The sequence below is a fragment of the Trachypithecus francoisi genome, unplaced genomic scaffold (assembly GCF_009764315.1).
Source record: "Trachypithecus francoisi isolate TF-2019V2 unplaced genomic scaffold, Tfra_2.0 Lachesis_group6, whole genome shotgun sequence".
In the NCBI taxonomy this organism is placed as follows: Eukaryota; Metazoa; Chordata; class Mammalia; order Primates; family Cercopithecidae; genus Trachypithecus; species Trachypithecus francoisi.
Genome location: NW_022681471.1, coordinates 94,323,609 through 94,342,866, shown reverse-complemented (window position 1 = coordinate 94,342,866; position 19,258 = coordinate 94,323,609). Strand labels below are relative to the sequence as shown.

Here is a 19,258-nt window from a genome sequence, read left to right as displayed (position 1 = left end):
AAAATGTTCTCCACAGTGGTTGTACTACTTTACATTCCCACCAACATTGTGCAAATATTGCCTTTTCTCTACATCCTTGCCAGCATTTGCTATTATCTGTCTTTTGGATATAAGCCATTTTAACTGGGGTGAGATGCTATCTTACTGTAGTTTTGATTTGCAATGAGGTTGAGCAGTTTTCCGTATGTCTATTTGCCATTTGGATGTCTTCTTTTGAGAAATGTCTATTAAAATGTTTTGCTCATTTTTGATCAGATAATTAGATTTTTTCTTATAGAATTGCTTGCTAACATTTCTAAGCACCCAGAATTGGCACTGACACTGTCTTCTAATTGCACCATCACATGGGTGAAACTGGAGTGAGGTGCAGACAATGGCAATGTTGCATTTTTGGAATCTTCCAGCAGCACCACAGCATATGAAAGGCCTGGGATTGTCCACATAGAAAGAAATGGGGAAGATGGGAGTGGTAGTGGCTGAGAAACCAGGCAAAGCCCGGCAGGAATAATAATAAGAAGCAATAATGACAATAAGTAGTATTGAGTGCTTACTCTGTTCAGGCCCTGTTCTGTGCACTTCATATATATTGACTCAATCTTCACAGTGACCCTATGAGATAGGCACCATGCTGCCCTTTTCAGATGAAGAAACTGAGGCATACAGAGATAAGTAATTACATTTTGCCTAAGATCTCACAACTAGTATGTGGCAGCAGGATTTAAATTCAGACATTCAAAGACCAATGCTCTCAATCATGAAGCTTCCCAGCCTTTCCTTTCAATTATAATGATTGAACACTATTTGCCAGACACTGGGCTAATAGGTTTAAGTTAATTCATTTAATCCTCACAACAACCCAGTGAGTAAGCTGCTGATAGTTAGTTTCATCTTGCAGATGAGTTTTGTAGCACAGAGGGTTGAGTAACCTGTCCAAGGTCACACAGCTCGCATACTGCAGAAACTGAATTTAACCTCAGATTTGTGTATGTAGAGCTCACATTCTTTCTTCTTAAACAGCTTTATTGCAGCATAAGTGACATACAATAAATTGCACATGAGTAATAGAATTCAAGCTCTTGTCAGCTTCTCTGCTCTATGAGCCACTTCTCATTTGGTCCAAAGACAGTCTCTGGAAGGCATTTAGATCAAGTAATCACTTGAGATTCTTACAAACTAGATAGAAGTGATTCATGGACTCAATGATCAGCCAGATCATTATTGTGGCTGTCCCTCCTGTTCCCATGCATGGCCTAGTCCAGTACATCCTCGAATGGCTGTCACATAAGTTCATTCCTTCATTCAACAAATATTTCTTGAGTGCCTCCTGTGTGCCTGGCACTGTTCTGGGCACTGGAGGCACAACAGATAAAAGTCTGCTCTCGTGGGAGCTTATATTATAGTAGGTATGAACAAAGAAAAACTAACAAAACAGACACTACATAAAATAAATAAGAAAATCATGTAGTAGATTAGAAGGTGGAAAGTGCTATGAAGACAAAGTAGCAGGGAAGACAAAGAGGAAGTGTTGGCGGTTTGAGGTTGGTTGCAATTTTAATTAAAGTGATGCCAAGGAAGTCCTCAAGGAGAAGGTGACAGTTGAATGAAGAGATGAAAGAGGTGAGGGGGGAAATTATGTGAATATCTGGAGGGGATAAATGCTCCAGGCAGGCCGGGCGCGGTGGCTCAAGCCTGTAATCCCAGCACTTTGGGAGGCCGAGACGGGCGGATCACGAGGTCAAGAGATCAAGACCATCCTGGCTAGCACGGTGAAACCCCGTCTCTACTAAAAATGCAAAAAAATTAGCCGGGCGTGGCGGAGAGCACTTGTAGCCCCAGCTACTTGGGAGGCTGAGCCAGGAGAATGGCGTGAACCCGGGAGGCGGAGCTTGCAGTGAGTCGAGATCGCGCCACTGCACCCCAGCCTGGGCTACTGAGCGAGACTCCGTCTCAAAAAAAAAAAATAAAATACAATAAAAAGAAATGCTCCAGGCAGGCAGAGGCTCTACTGAGTGTCTTCAGATGGGAGCATGAATGGACTGCACAAGAAACCAGAAGGGGGCAGCCTTGTCCTATCTCTTTTCCAACTGGGCTGTCCCCTTGCTCACTGGAACAAATTCAAGTTCCTATACCTGGTTCTCAAGGTTGCCAAAAGAAGGTGGCTGCCAAGAAGAAGGTGCCTTCCAAGAAGAAGGTGGCTGCCTCTGTGCTCTGGTCAAGCAGTTTCCCTGAGTCAGCAGGCTATCCTCTCCTCACCAGTGTATCATCACTGTATCTTTCCTCAAAGGCTTTTTATTTTCTAATATCCATCAGCGCAAAGTATAAACAACTTTCTTTGCAGAGCTCAATACTGACTCCTTCAAGAAGCCTTCCAAGCTTCATCTCACCACCCGTCACTGCTCTGCACATAAAGTTCACTCCATTTGAGTCCCTACCATCTTAATTTGTACTTGCCCTTGTTATCTTGATAGTACTGTATTCTCTAGGTTTTCCATGTGGGTATGTCTTCCCTCTCCAGCTATATCAGGAAATGAACCAATCATCTGCATCGTCCCATAATGCTTAAGAATGTTATGTATTCAATTGGTGTTTGACATGCATGGATGGTTGGATGGATGAATGGATGCCTGGATGGACAGATGTAAGGATGGAAATGGATGGATGAACGAATGGATAGATAAGTGAGTGGATAAACAGTACTAAAATAAGAAGAAGAAGTTTTCAGAGTCTGAGTCGGAAGTCTGATTGCTTTCTAAACACAATCAAAATTAATTTATTCTGAAAAAAGTGAAGTGTTTAAACTAAGAGCTGAAAATTGTATTTCCTCCCTCAAAGACCTGTCTTTGTCCTATTTACCCTCACAACCTGGTGTAAATGCACCTGTAAGTGGAGACAGGTTTGAGTTCCACAGAAGAGTCTCCAAAATTAGTCCGTGCATTGACTTCAAAAAATAAGGGTGTGTGCAGAAGGATGCAGGGTTTTGTGACCATAGTTCTTTACTGCTTATATCAGCCATTTCCAGCTGTATCACATTTCTAACCATCAGGACATGCCATCATGCCAAGAGGTTGTTTCTAAAGCAGAATAATGCCCATGACTAAAATCAGTTTTTCCGTGGCAACCTTCTCACTCTTTCAATTTGTAAACACATAAGTGTTTATTTGATCAAATAGCACAGGCATCTAAAGTATCTCAATAAATATCATCCCTTTATTGAGGGCATGTAATTTTTGGATATCCCCAACATATTGCTCAGCATGCACACCAGCACTAGCAAAACTCCAGAGTGCTCTGGCCTTGAATAATGTGCTTTTCAAAAATAGAGACAGCTACCTACCAGCGTCAGCTTTTCCAGGAGAAATCTTGGCTTAAATAAAAGGCTGTTTCACCACAATATTAGAGATTATAAGAAAGCTGAAAACTGGAAGCAGTGGTTTTTGTCATTCTCTGGGACAAGGGCTCCTCTGAAAATTTGTTGTGAACCATGAAGTCTCTCCAGTAGAGTGCATACATATAGATAGTATAACACCAGGAGAAGGTACCTGAAGCTTACTCAGGGCCTCTCGCCAGAGTCCAGGAATATGAGGTTGAGAAGGCTTGATGACAACACCAAGTGCTGGTGAAGTAAAGAAGCAACCAGAACTCTCGTATCTTGCTAATGGTAGTGTAATGTAGTATATTCCCCTTTGGAAAACTGTATCTACTAAAGCTGCATATACACATTACTATGACCCACTTCTAGGTATATGCCCCAGAAAATGTTCTCCAAACACATACATGAAAATGTTAAATATCCATCAATAGCAATATGGACAAAAAATGAATTATAGTTCCTTAATGGTACACCATACAGCTATCCATCAATAGCAATATGGACAAAAAAAGAGCTATAGATCCTTAATGGTATACCATAAACATCAAGGGGAATAAATCATCTACAAATACTCCTAATAGCATGATTGAATTTCACAGCAAAAATTTACAAAAGCAGCCGGACACAAAGAATACACCCTATAAGATTTCATTTTTATAAAGTTTTAAAACAGGGAAAATTAATCTATGGTGATAGAATTCAGGATACTGGGTCTCCTTGGGAATGGTAATGCCAGTAAAGGAACATGAGGATGCCACTGGGGGCTGTAGTGAGATGAAAGCTGGCTTTATGAGTATGTTCCTTTTGAAAATTCATCAGCTGTTCATTTATGCTTTGTCTTGTTTTCTGTACATATGTTATACATCAACAAAAGTTTACATACTCAGAATAGACTAAAAATCCACTGAATTGTACACTTAAGTGGTGAACTGCATGGTATGTGAATTAGATCTCAATGAAGCTGTAAGTAAATGAATGGTTTGTGTAACTTCTGAGTTCAGGGTGAGGAAGGTTAGCAGCTAGCAAAGGAGCCCTGGAATGTTGTAATATACAGAAATATACAGTAGATTCATTGACTGCTTGAGTAGAAAGAGACTTCAACTTTCAACTTTCTACAGCCAGCATCACTCTATTGTTATGGTGAAAAGCTTCCTAACCAACCTGATGCACTGTAAAACATACATATCACTAGACAAGGTAACTTCTCTAGAAAGGGATGTTCAATGTCCACACTTGCTGTAGGTGACTGACTTCCTCTGAGAGATAAATAAGAGGAAGGGGTTTAAAAATCAAGTTCTTTTTTGGATTCCAGTGGTATTGGATTTGGAGTGGTCACCATAATAGGTGACATAGGCATTGCTGATGTGCTGTGCCAGGCTGGTGGTTGCTAGGCTACCCTGAGGAGAGAGATCCACATTTCTCAGAATCCATAATGAACTGATTCTATGTTTGATGTCTCCCAGCAAAAGACACTTTTTTCTTTAGTAGATGAGCTTCAGAAGCTTCCAATGTCATCTCCAATGACTATCAACAAGAGCCTGAGGTCTTCTAGTGTAGCATTTCTTCCTCCCAGAAGTTATTTCTTCTCCTCCTCCTCCTCCTCCTCCTTCTTTTCTCCCCTCTTCCTCTTCCTCCTCCTCCTCCTCTTCTTCTGCTTCTTCTCCCTCTCTTCCTTCTTCTTCTCCTTCTTCTTTTCTCTCTCTCTCTCTTCTTTGTTCTTCTCTCTCTCTCTGTTATAGCTCTCTGTTAGTTTTAACTACTGACCAAAATGATTCTTTGGGTAGTCTGGTGAATTTCACTGATTAATTCTATTGTTTTCTGTATCCCCCATCCCCCAACGATTACTTTTACTGCTAGACAATAATAATCCATTCATCTGTAAAGCACAGATTGCCCAAAATCAGTTGCTTGACTTCTTTCTTTTTCTCCTATCCCATACATAATCAGCCATCAAAACGGCCAGTTCTAAATTCAAAATATATCTAGAATCCAATCACTTCTCATCTCCTTGACTGTTACCTCCCTGCTCCAAGCCACTATCAGCTCTAACCTTTATTACTGCATTAACTTCCGGAATTCTCTCTCTGCTTCCACCTTTGGCCCCCAGAATCTCCTAGCAGTCAGAGTGAGTTTTGTAAGATATAATTCAGAACATGTCACTCCTTGAGAAAATTCTTCTAATGACTTTTATCGTGCTTACACAAACTCCAAAGTCTCTTCCATGGGCAACACGGCTTTTGTACTTCTCTTTCCCTATCTATCACTCTCTCCTTTTGTTCACTTGCCTCCCTGCTGTTCTTTAGACACACAAACTTATCCCTGCCTGAGGGCCTTGCACCTGTCATTCCCTCTTTCAAGAACATGCATCTGGCAGATATTCGCAAGGCACTATTTAAATGTCACTTCCTAAGAGATGCTTTTCCTGTCAACCTTTATTATGCTTCATAGCAACTGAGACTATGTGGTACATTTATTCATATATATATATATATTGGTGCATCTATTCATATGTATATGAGACTATGTGGTACATTTATTCATATATATATAATATATATATTCTATCTATATATAGTGTGTGTATATAATATAGAGAGAGAATATATATATGTGTGTGTGTATATATACATATATATATAGAGAGAGAGAGAGAGAGACAGAGTGCCTCTCCACGCTGGAATGTAATCTCCATGAAGGTAGAAATCTTGTCTTTTTCACTGGTGTATTCCCAGTACCTGGAACAGTATTCATTCAATACATCTTTGAAGAATAAATAAATATCTGATAGTGTGTTCATTTGAAACCATGTTTATAGGTCAGAAGAGATTCAGAGCAAATAGTAACAATGCTCATATAAACAAAGTCATACAATATCTGTCCTTTTGTGTCTGATTTATTTCACTTAACATATCTTCAACGTTCATCCATGTTGTAGCATGTGTCAGAATTTCATTCCTTTTTAGGGCCGAATAATACTCCTATATATGGATATACTAGATTTTGTTTATCCACTCATCTGTTGATACACAGTTGAGTTGTTTCCACTTTTTGGCTATTATGAATACTGCTGCTTTTGAACATTTGTGTAGTAACTTATATTACAGACGAGGAGAATAAGTCTTAGGATAAACATCTTCGCCAGGATTACACAGCTGATAAGCAGAGTTCAAATTCAGGTGTGCTTAATGTCAAGCTAGTTTCCCAGCTCCTGCTTCCTCTCATGCAGCAAGAGATCTAAGTCCTGGATAGATCCTTGCACACAGGCAACAGCAGGTACCAACATTGCCCACCTCATCACCACTCTACTCTACTTACATATAATTGTGACTTTAAGAGTATTAGGCAGAGAGACAAAGCAAAGGATAACTATCAAATTAGAACTTACACTGTATTTGGGTAACTGATGAAGACAAAACTATTGACAGGCTTGGACAGACCCAGGAGAAATCTAGGCATCATCCTTTCAAGTGCTACTAACACTTAAACAAAATGGAGTAAGCACAAGCTATGAAACAGGCACTAAACAATACACTGAAGAAACAGAAATTAAATAAGACATAGTTCCAGGCTCAAGGAGCTCCAAAGTCCTGGAGAGGCAGGTCCATGAAAACAGAGAATAATGGCATCATAATCATAACATGGCATATGGCTGGCTTCATGGCTTCACCTGGCTATGTGGCTGTGTATGGAACAGTCCCTTGATGGCAACTCTAGTCTTTGGATAAAGGAAGTTGTTTCATGGAGAGGGTAGTCAGCAGGATTCATGACTCTATTGATCTCACCAGACACTATTATGCTTCTCTGTCCAAAGCCATTGGGTCATCTAGCTGGCAAGGTCTGCAAAAGACCCAATAAGTAAAGTTTGACCTGGAACTACTAAAGAGAAGAGTGGAGTTCCCAAGTGGTCAATGTGGCAGATGCTGTGATGAGCTTGCACAGACAGCCCTTCAGAAATTAGGAACTTATTACTTCAGTTACTCGGAGTGCTGTTGGCAGGCAGCCCTTGATTTTCAGCCCCCTTCAGAGATTACCCAGCTGCAAAAAATCCACTTTGCCTAAGGTCATGTCACCTTCTCTGGGCACCTCACTTCCAATGACTGATCTACATGAGGATAGAAAGGCCTGACCCTCTTGCCCCGCTCAGGATAGCTCCCAAGGGCCATCTCATCTTCAGAATCCCTTGTCAGGTCAGCCAAGGCTTCCACTGCAACTACATCACAGTTTGACTTATTCCTCTGGCCACCCCTGCCTTCTTGCCTTCCAACAATCAATGACTGTTGATCCCCACAGCACCCATTAACAAACCACCAACATGCTATTCTTCATCTCCAAGTCTGTGTCCTGAGGAACCCAACTGCAACAGCCATCCATTGGAATGGGCACAGCAGCCTGGAGCAATGTCTAAAAAATCTAAATCCCGGGGCTCTGGGGTGGCCCAGACCTCATGAGAAACCTCTGACACAGGCCTAATGGGGACCTCATTTGAGAACTGAGGTGTTTTCTTTTGGGGCGGAGATTGGTGGCAAGGTCCCAATTGTTTCCATCATTCTTATCAGAGCCTTGCTAAAGGAAATGAAAAATACAGCAATAGCTGCTACAAACATACTCAAATAGGTGAACAGACCAATCTGAGAGAAGAGTCTGTAGTCAAATCTAAGTAAGGCTCACAAGACAAATTTGCATCACAGATCGTAATTTTAAAACACCATTAATGTCCTTATAAAGGTTTGTGTCATGAACAAAAGTGAATTTCCTGTTTTAAAAAGGTCTCCAACCTAAACAACAACTCCTATTATACATTTTGAGTTATTTAGGAAAGGACCTTGGAGTTAAAGTCTACTCAATCTACAAATTCCACTAAATCTTAAACAAGTATAAATATCGAAATCTTGTCTTCCATGCATTTTTAACATGTTCTATCAGCTGCATTAGCTTAAGTACAATTCTTCACTCCACTTTTAGTCTTACTACAAGACTTTCATAAACTCCCGCCAATAATTTACATAGAAGGTAGTTTCCCAGCTCTAATATTCTAATTTAATTAATAAATCGAATGTGGTTTTTCATAGACAAAAATATAAAAAAAGTGTTTGTTTAAATAACTGTTATTAAAGTGTTGTAAAATTTCAGGTACATATAGATATGTGATGGTTTGGAAAATTTCACTACAGACATAAAGTGATTTTTATGGTGATTTCATTGTAGAGCAGCAAAGAAATAAAACCAAATACAATAGCATTTACACAAAAGGGGACACTCAGCTTCACCATAATCATTGCAAACCCTTGTTTTATAATATTCAAACACCAGAAACCATTTGAAAAAGGTCTGTTTTTGCATACACATACGTGATATTAGATACTAGGGGTGAGAGGGCAGCTTGTGATGTTCAGCATCCCAGTAGGTAACCATGAACTCAGGCATGCAACAAACTGGGCCTCTGTATATAATATGAATGTAAATAGAATAGAACTGATGTCATGATAGTATTTTGGGTCATCAGTGACATAATGCATACACATCTCAACATGGTGACTTGCACATAGTAAATGCATAGATATTGACTAATACCATCCTTACTATCCCTACACTTTTCTTTCCACAAAAAGTGTTGCCAGCTTTCATGTAGATGATGAAAGCATTGGCTCAAGAAGTGACTAATTCTAATTCTGTGACCTTAGGTAAGTTACATCTCTGACATTTTCATCATCTGTAAAATGTAGGTACTAATACCTCCAGGGCTGTGGCAAGGATTAAATGAGATCATATATGCAAAGTTCTTAGAAGGATATTAGTTGTTGTTGTTATTATGATTTTAATAAATACCACAAAGCCCCTTTCTACACACACCTTGAGCCTCCCATAGGGCAATTGCCTCCCTCTGGGGTAATTCTACCATATGAACTAGCAGATGACTTTGTAGAAGAAAGCTCAGAGCTTCCTGCCCATACAGCATCACTGAGCATGCTGGGATTTATCAGCACAAAAATCCATCCCCAAATGCTTACCCCAGCACCTCTCCTTGTCACGGAAGGTACTCGTTTAATTGCATTTTCTAGCAAGCCCTCTCTGAGCCTCCAGGACTGGACCCTGAACTCCAGCCTCAGAGAGCAGATCAGCTAATCCAAAACAACTGCACCACTCTCCTATCCCAGCTGTAGCCTCGCTGGGCTCACAGGTGCCGGATGACAGGTGTGCCCCTTGTCTTTCAAAGGTATTATTCGAATGCTTTTGATGCCTCTGAAATGTATAGAGTAATGAGAAGATGGAAAAGTTCTTGGTAACCTGGGTACATGCCTTAGTACAATATACAAGGAGGGATGGGGATAGAGAGGGAGGGAGAAATTGACTTCTAAAATAAATGATTTTTCTCAAAACAAGTTCTTCCTTAAATGTCAATTATTATATTTGGATTATTAGTTTATCCTTTTGAAATCTGAGGACATGTGATTATCTCAGTTGAGAAAAATTGTTTCTAAAAAACAAATTGTCAAAAAATTCCTTCCTAAAGTTTCTCTACCACATAAGATTTTAAAAATGATGAAGGTACCTGATATTTATAAAGTCGTTTCATATATTATCATATTTAATTTTCAAGGAAACACCTGGAGGTAGAAACTAATAATCTCACTTTACAAACTAGGAATTGAAGCTTCTAAGAAGCATTAAATGACATGCCCAAAGTCCATGGTAAAGTTATCGAAGCCCCAGGAGTGTAACACAAGTCTGTGACTCCAGAATTAGCATGCCTTTCTCTACAGAAAAAGCCTTATGAGACAGAAATTCATACCCTTGAATTTATCCAAGTACAACATGTTTTCTCTTCTCCATTGAATAACTCATCCACTACCAAAGTCAGCCTCTGATTAATGCTGGTGCAGGTACCAACTTTTCACTCCATAAATTGTTTGGGAGAAGTGTTCACTTTTTTAGTGATATAAGCCAAAATGATGATTCACTTAGATGAGTCAGAATACTTCTCCAAAGAAAGTCAATGCTTTGAAATAAGAACTCCACTTTAAAATACATCCAAGGAGACTTTATGCACAAATAGAACGGTTTCCTTGGTTCCGAAAGGAGCTCTGTTGCTATGAACATTAATCCCTAGTGTAGAAATTGTGTTGATTTAAAGGAGATTCACTTGTTGAGGGAATAAGAAGGATGCTGGGAAGATTCTGATTAGAAGAATATTCTGGAGACTAGTCGAGAGATGACACAGCAGGAGAAAGCTGGAGTGAGATTCAGATGAAGGGAGAGGCAAGTTTGGCCAAAAAGCTACTTGTGAATTTTACATGGAAGACACCCTGGAGATACTTTAAGAGAATTCAAACTTTACCAATTGGACAGAGATAAAAAGAATATCAAAGAGGCATCTGTTTATTTGAAACAATTATTTTAAGGAAGAAAAAGTTTTCAAAGAAACTCACTTAAGGGGTACTTTGAATTGACATCCATATGCTTTTTGAAAAGTCATTTCAAAGGAGAAGTCATGAGCACAAAGAAAATGGGTAAAAGAAATAAGGATTGTGATAGGCAAGTATCATAATGACCATCATCACCAACACCATCATCACCACCACCACCACCAGTGTCATCATGATCATTACCACCATCACCACCATCATCATCATCAGGGTTAACACTTTTTTCACATTTGCTGCATACTAAAATCCTCTTAAAGACTTAATACATTTATTTTTATTTATCTCCCTCACAACCCTATAAGCAAGGTATTCCTATTCTCATTTTTTAGGTTAAGAACAGAGGCACAGAGAGGTTAAGAAACTTGCCTCAAATCACACAGCCAGTAAGTAGCGAGTTCAGAATTCAAATCCAGGCCCCTCTGGGTTCTAAACCTATGATCTCAGTATCTATATTATAGCAGATGCATTTTTTTTTTTTTGAGATGGAGTGTCACTCTGTCACCCAAGCTGGAGTGCAGTGGCACGATCTCAGCTCAGTGCAACCTCCGCCTCCCAGGTTCAAGCGATTCTCCTGCCTCAGCCTCCCAAGTAGTTGGGATTACAGGTGTGTGCCACCACACCTGGCTAATTTTTGTGTTTTTAGTAGAAACGGGGTTTCACCATGTTGGCCAGGCTGATCTCAAACTCCTGACCTCAGGTGATCCTCCTGCCTGGGCCTCCCAAAGTGCTGGGATTACAGGTGTGAGCCACCACGCCTGATCTACAGATGCATTTATTATTATATCTTTCAACTTTCCCAAGAAAATGTACATAGTCACATATATTGTTCAAGGCTCTGAGGAGCTTCAATATGACAATATCTACATATCTTGGGGCTGCTAGAAGATATTAGCAAAAGACCCCTGAGGCAAAGACTGTTTCTTTCATAGCTAGGAGAGAAATTCTTTAGGATACATTATATAATAATTCATGGCTTCTGTTACATTTATAAGCATCTGCCTCTTTCTTTTTCTTGACATTATGTTCAGCTATTTCACCTTTTCCATCTTCAAGCCTATGTATTTGTGCTCAGGAAGTCGGTCACTGTGCTAGGATTTTCTCTTTCTTTGATCAGTACCATTTGGACCCACCCAAAATTAAACTTTTAATTCAGAAGGTCCCTACCCGCCATACCATTCTTACGTATAGCTTCAATTTTAAAATTCTGTTCAGGGATATTGTCTCATATGACGGCTTTAAATTCCAAAGCAGGCCACAAGGTGCTAGCTAACTTATGCTGACCTAAAGTAGGTTTCAACAATGACCGTGATAATGAAAACTGCGGGTTGGTCTAAGTGTAGTTTCAAAGTGCTCCTCTTCAAAATTATGGAATGACTGCTGACAACCCTCCCATTTCTCACACATATGTATGTACATGAGTGAATAGGATGCTGTGAGTTTCAAAGCTAGACAACATAGCAGGACCCTAAGAATACTTCCATTACCAATTGATGAGATGAAGTAATAGAACAGATTGTGATGATATATTAAGGCTTCACACATGTGCCGCATTTCACTTGTATGAGAAGCTCTTTGGTTGAGTGAGCCACATAGTCTTAAAAATCATGATTAATATTGTCATTTTTATTTCAGTGGGTTCTGGGTTAAATGCCTAAATGAAGAAAGAGGATTGGCCCTTCATAGAAAAGGATTTGAGGCCGGGCATGGTGGCCCACACCTGTAATTCTAGCACTTTGGGAAGCTGAGGTGGGTGGATAACCTGAGGTCAGGAATTCGAGACCAGCCTGGCCAGCATGGCAAAACCCCATCTCTACTAAAAATAGAAAAATTAACTGGGCATGGTGGCAGGCACCTGTAGTCCCAGCTACTCAGGAGGTTGAGGCAGGAGAATTGCTTGAACCCGGGAGGCAGAGGTTTCAGTGAGCCAAGATCGCACCATTGCACTCCAGCCTGGGCAACAGAGTGAGACTCTGCCTCAAAAAAAAAAGAAAAAAGAAAAAAGAAAAGATTTGTATTCTTCTTTTGTATCTGTCCCCAAAGAAAGAAGAGTAACAGCTGGGGTGAATTGCCATCCATGAAGAAGAAACAGACACAAACATATGTGTGGCCATGTGCACATGCACACACACATGCACACACACACGCGCACACACACACACACACACATATCTATTTGCTCATGAGGGAGCTTCTGCAGGATAGTACTTTACAAAGGAAAGTCGCAGCATGTTACTTCTCTACTTCAGACCTTCCAATGGCTTCCCACATCACCCAGAGTAAATGTCAATGTTCTTAGAATTGCCCTCTAGGCCCTATGCCATCTAGCCCTGCTCTCTCTCTGACCTCCTCATATTGTGTTGGAGTCTGTGCATACTGGGTCCTGAGAACCATCTGTGTTCATCTCTTCCCAACTCTGCATTCAGTGACAGTAAGTTGGTAGCTTAACATCGGCCATTAAGTATTTACACCATGCAAACTCTACAGGTGAGAGTTTTCCTTTTTTTTTTTTTTGAATCACTGCTTCCCTCCTGCAGCTTTCCTTTGTTTACTTCACTCCAGCCACAGGGGGTTCCTTGCTGTGCCGTAAACATAAGCTTTACAAAACAGCTTCAGGGCTTCTGAACCTGCCATTCCTCTGGCTGGAACACTCTTACCCATATAGCCATTTTTTTTTGCTCTCTCGCCTCCTTTAGGTTTTCTGCTGAAATGTTACCTCCTCAGTGAGTCCCTCCCTGACTATCCTACTTAAAATTGGATCCCACCCTCTCACACAACCCCACACCCCCATTCTCCATAGCACTCATCACTTTCTAATACAACACATATATATTTTTTCCAATGTGTGCAGATACTATATTGTACATTGCTATTAACATAATAACATCTTATACATGCATTTGGGAGATTTAGCATATCTGGTTAAAAAGTTCAAACCCTTACTAAAAATTATTAAATCTTGACAGGGGAAAAGTAATAAGATTTTGAAAGCCAAAGCTTTTTGGGTAATTCAGCAAGTTATTGGTTAACTAAACTTGAGCTCTAAAATATACTTGAAAGTCAACTCATATCCCCATTAGAATTGAGAGTGTTAAATTTAAAGTCGCATTTTTTTAAGTTTCAAGGAACATAATATATGAATTTTTGTTACATCTGAATTAACTTCATTTAAGAAGATCCATGTTTTATGGCATTTTTTATTCCGCACTTTGCCATATTTCTTGATTGTGCCTGTTACTGCAAGTGAAAAGCAATTATAAAATCAAACACGACTAATTCTATTTTAGGCATACAAATATTTTTCTACATATTTTATTTGTTTGTTTATATCTTCCCCAGATAACACATAAGCTCCACAAGAGCAGGGATTTTTGTATGTTTTGTTTGCCTCTGTATCTCCAGTTTATCTGTAACTCAACTGTGGATAAAGTTGATTGTGGAACTTGAACAAAGTTATTTGTGGAACTTGGGTGGGAGCTGGTGGTGTTAAGTGTTGAGGTGGGGGACCCTCCTGGTTTCTTGACACCATACTAGGTGGCACATATTTTCCTGTAGGACTACAGTACTTGTGACTAAAATATTTCTGTTTTCTCCTAAGAGGGATGCCAAATCAGAGTCTGCCCAATTGTGCTCTAAAAGGGACAGGCTCACATATGGGCAAAGACCCCTTCTTTCAATCATTTACACAAGGAACATTTACCTAAAGCCTACCAACTGCCACATCCTGATCCAAGTGCTGGAGATACAGCAGTGGACAAAATGGAAAAAGAAATAATTTTGTTGCTTTAGTCCATTTTGTATTGTTATATTAGAATACCACAGACTGAATAATTTATAAAGAAAGGAAATTTATTTCTCATAGTTCTGGAGGCTGGGAAGTCCAAGAACAAGGTGCTGGAATCTGGTGAGGGAATTCCTGTGGCATCATAACATGATGGAAGGCATCACATGGTGAGAAGTCCCAAATATTAGCAAGAGGAAAGGGAACAAACTCATCCTTTTATGAGGAGTACACTCCTGTGATGACAGACCCACTCACACAATTAACTAACCCGCTCCTGCAATAGCAGCAATAATTAATGAGAGCAGAGCCCTTATTACCTAATCACCTCTTAAAGGCCCCAAAACTCAGACCTGTTGCACTGGGAATTAAGTTGCCAACACATGAAGTTTGGGGACATATTCCAACCAAAGTATCTGCCTCATGGAACTTGCCTTCTACCAGGAGAAAGTAGTCAAAAACAAATACATGTATAATATGATATACATGATATAATTTATAAGTGCTATAACAAATAACAAAGCAGAGAAGGCATAAATTAGGAATAGAGAATACCAGTGGGGGTGGGAGAGGCTACTCTGGCATCTCTGAAGAGGTGATATTTGAGTTGAGACCCAAGAAAGGGCATTTCAAGTGGAGGGAGCAAGTGTGTTTTGGTTATCAATGGCTGGATAAATAAATAACCCCACATTTTAATGGCTTAAGGCATCACTCTATTCTTTTCTCTCACAGTTATGTGGATTGACTGAACTCAGCTGGGCAGTTTCTTGCTTGAGTTTACTTATGTGGCTGCGTCAGATGGCAGCTGGGGCTGGAGTCATTCAAAGGCTCAACTGAGTTGGATGTCTGACACAGCTTCACTTCCAAGTCTAGTACCTTTGTAAGCAGGGTTGGAAGGCTGGATTTGGCTGGTACAGATGAACAGAGTGCCTACATGTGGCTTCTCCACCATAGCAGTCTCAGGGTATTTGGACTTCTTACATGGTGTAACTCAAGGTTTCAAAAGTGGAACCTGCCAGTTTCTTAAGGCCTGGGCCACCAAACTGAAGTAGCATAACTTCAGTCATATTCTCCTGGTCAAAGCAGTGACAGAGTCCTCCCAGATTCACAGAAAGGAGGCATGGAACCCAACTCTCCCTTTCCATGGGAAGACTACCAAAGAATGTGTAGCCACCCATTTTTAATCTGCTTTGAAATGCAGTAGTCCAGGGGAAGGAATAAACTTGGCACACTAGAAGCCAGAGTGGCTGGACCAGGGTGAGCTGGGCTGGGAGACTAGTGGGGCATATCATTTAGGTACTTGCAGGTCATGATGAAGATTTAATTTTATTCATTATCTTTCAAACTTATTTATTTTTACTGCTTTTTCTCCCAGGGTTCTACAGTCAAGAAACCTTAGCTCCAGCCTGGATACATAGACAAGATGTCAACAGATATCTGGGAGAAATGCCTGGAACCAATCAGGGAGAAATATGAGGTCCCTAAAATAGCAGCAGCACAACTATCCTGGCCTCATAAAGAAAAGTAGCAGCTTAAAAACAACCTGTTGTTTTTAGATGGACTCTCATCCTTTCTAATCCAAAGGATCAATGTTATTAGGTATCATAATGACATCCTTTCAATTGCCAAAACGTCTACTCCACATAGGTCACCCTTAAATATGTAATTTTATATTTTCCTTTCTGCCTAAGCATGAAGTTATACAGAAAGCAATGCTTCTTCTAACCTTATTATGTTTATACTTTGCAATGGAAACATGAAATAAGCCCAAGAAACATGTACGGCTGTCTATTCTTATGTTTATCTTGTGTGACACAGAGTTTCAGCATTCTCACTAGAATGAGCAGCTTTAATACTTTTTTTAAATTCCTGGATTAAGAATGAGATGAGAGGATTCAATGTTTCCCAATAGTCCTTAATTTGACCAAATAGATGATTCATGTCAGTGTCCTCCACTGGAAGATCAAGAAAGTCACAGGTGGTCAAATGGAGATAAAAAGAAAAATCAGTGATGGGGCATAAGACGAAAAAATAAATCAGCATTAGGAAGCAAGAACCTGACCGGAAAGGGGAGAAGGGTTGAGTGCCTGGCCCGCAATTCAGTCTTCAGCACCCTTATCCTTTTCCTTGTCTTTCTTGAGACTTCACCCACTCTTAATTATAATCTCTGTGTTGGCCTGCACCTAAGCTGAGCTGCCAAATCCCTGGATGGTGGAGTGAGATGGATCAGGGTTAAAGCCCCCAGTCCATCACTTACCAACTGGGGGATCTTGAGCAAGTTGTGTAAATGCCTTGTACTTCAGTGCTCTCCTTTGTAAAGGAGAAATAATGAAAATCATCAGGCTTTTCTGAGCATTAAGTGAGATAGTGCATATAAACTGCTTAGAATGGTGCTTTCTATCTATCAAAATCTCAAAAGATGTTGGTTATTGTTATTATTAAATTGAGTTTGGAACAGAATTTCCAGGAGCCACCATGTGCATATGAATTTGGTTTCACTTGAGAGCCTAAATTATAGGTAACAATGAATTGTGATTTTTTTTCACGGTTTGCACATGAGTAGAAGCTGTCTGTAGCAACTGCCCTTAACATTTGCCAACTTTAAAAAAGGGGAAATAGTAAATGTCAGCAGTAAAACGCTCCAGGTCGCTCTGCAGTTCTTTTGCTTAGAATTCTGCATGAAGCATGTGTGCTAAAAGGTGAAAAGAGTAAATAAACTTCCATTGAACTACAGGTTTATCTTCTCTACAACTCATTACTTGTTGGACTCTTCTCTGACTGTATTTTAAGATAATCACCATTTATAGCACTTTGGGCCATATTGTTTCTCCTCAGTTAGTCATAGACAGGGACAAATGAGCAAATGGATTAAAATAATGACACTATATGAAAAGTCTCTATGCTCTCCATAAATTTATTCCCTTGAATTTATTGAGCAGTGTCTTTTAAGGTTTTTGGAAGTGTTCAAAGTATTCTCTTAGGGTAGTCTCTCTGACCACGTCAATCTCAATTACTTCCAGCTTGCTCACTTTCTAATGCATTAAAATCCCAGGACATAGCATCTCCCTGTGTACCTAGGATTGTATTCTCAAAGTGATTCAAAGTTTCCCTGCCCTTAGGAAGCAACGAGCACATAATGAACTTCACTTATTGTTTACTTCTGGATTATTTGTGATGACAGATATTTGAAGTTGTCAGAGTAAAGGAAGTTAATTTGCGATGTACTGTATGGTCTCTGTTGTGAGATTTAGACATATGTATTGTATGGGTTTTATTTTTTAACAAATTTAAGATGGATTAGCAATGCTTGCAAAAATACACAGGATCTACTAACCTTTTATGCCTGTGCTATCCAATATAGTAGCCACTCACCACATGTGGCTATTAAGCAATGTGTGCCTGGTACGAATTGAGATGTGCTGTGAGTGGAAACCACACATCAGATTTTAAAAGCTTAGTACAAAAGAAGAATGTAAAATATCTCATTAATAATGTTTTATAATGATTACAAGTTTAAATCATATTTTGGATATACTGGGTTAAATAAAACATATCATTAAAATTAATTTCATCTTTTTCACTTTTTATATGGCTACTAGAAAAATATAAATTATCAATGTACGTCTTAAATTTTGATTGGGCTGTGCTGTTGTAAGCTATTTTAATGTTTTTAGATTTCATGCATGTATCAAAGGAGATTTTTAACGTAATGCATTTTAATTCTCTCAACTTAGGTTTTCTTAGAGACTGGTAAATCCTGAGATGCCTCCTGTCTCCTGACAGGAGGAGACATTCCTGACTCTACAAGAGTGCCAGTACGGCCAATTAGGGACCCAGAGGAAAGGATCTTAACTGACCCCAATAATAGCCATTGTCCCATATTCTAGGGCATAAAAAAAATCTGACTGGGGCTGAAGGAAACTTAGAAGGTAATACAGCCAGAAAAGGTCGCTTTATTTATCCTCCTATGATCTAATTAGCCTGTGTGGGCATGTGAGCTTAGTTGCAGCCAAATGCTTCTCTCCTAGCCTACTAATAATACAGAAGAAAAAGAATACTGGATTTTAAGGGGGAAAGTTCACAGTTCAGTGTATAAGGAGCCCATGAAAATATTTTAGGATAAGTTTATTGGCCTGGCGCTCTTTTGAAAAGAATTTGTAAAGCTTCATCCTACCTGGTGTCTCATCATTTACATTCTTACTTGCTACTAAGAATCCCCAGAACCTTATAGAAAAGTTTGTTTCCAAAAGGAAAGTAAACAAACTCTATCCTTCCTATCAAAATGTTCTTAGGATCTTCAGTGTATCACAGCAGCCTCGTGACAATGATGCTAATCAGTGTCTTGTTAGCATCTTGTTTCTTTAAACCTCAAAGTACTAAGTGGGACAGGTACAAACACACTTATTTTCAAACAGAGATATCAAAATACAAATGCACAAATAACGCAGCCAAGGACACACAAAAGGTCAATAATGAAGTGTGTGTGTGTGTGTGTGTGTGTCAGATACTCAGAAAATTCTGCAGTGCAATAATAGCAGGATAAGGGCCTTTGAGGTTCTGCATTAGAACAGCTGCTTTGGGATCTAGACTGTCTGAACTCAAAGGATCTAAGCTCAGTCACTAAGCCTGGCTGGAAGCAGTTTGGTGATTGTTAATGGATATGTAACCCAGGAGACTGCTGCCTAG

The 19,258-nt window shown here is 39.6% G+C and overlaps 1 protein-coding gene across 1 annotated transcript in view; it reads right to left on the bottom strand.

Annotated features, from left to right (window-relative positions):
• The window catches only part of MAOB (monoamine oxidase B), a 123,042-nt gene that overhangs the window by 51,407 nt on the left and 52,377 nt on the right, over positions 1-19,258 (bottom strand). The window lies entirely within an intron of this gene.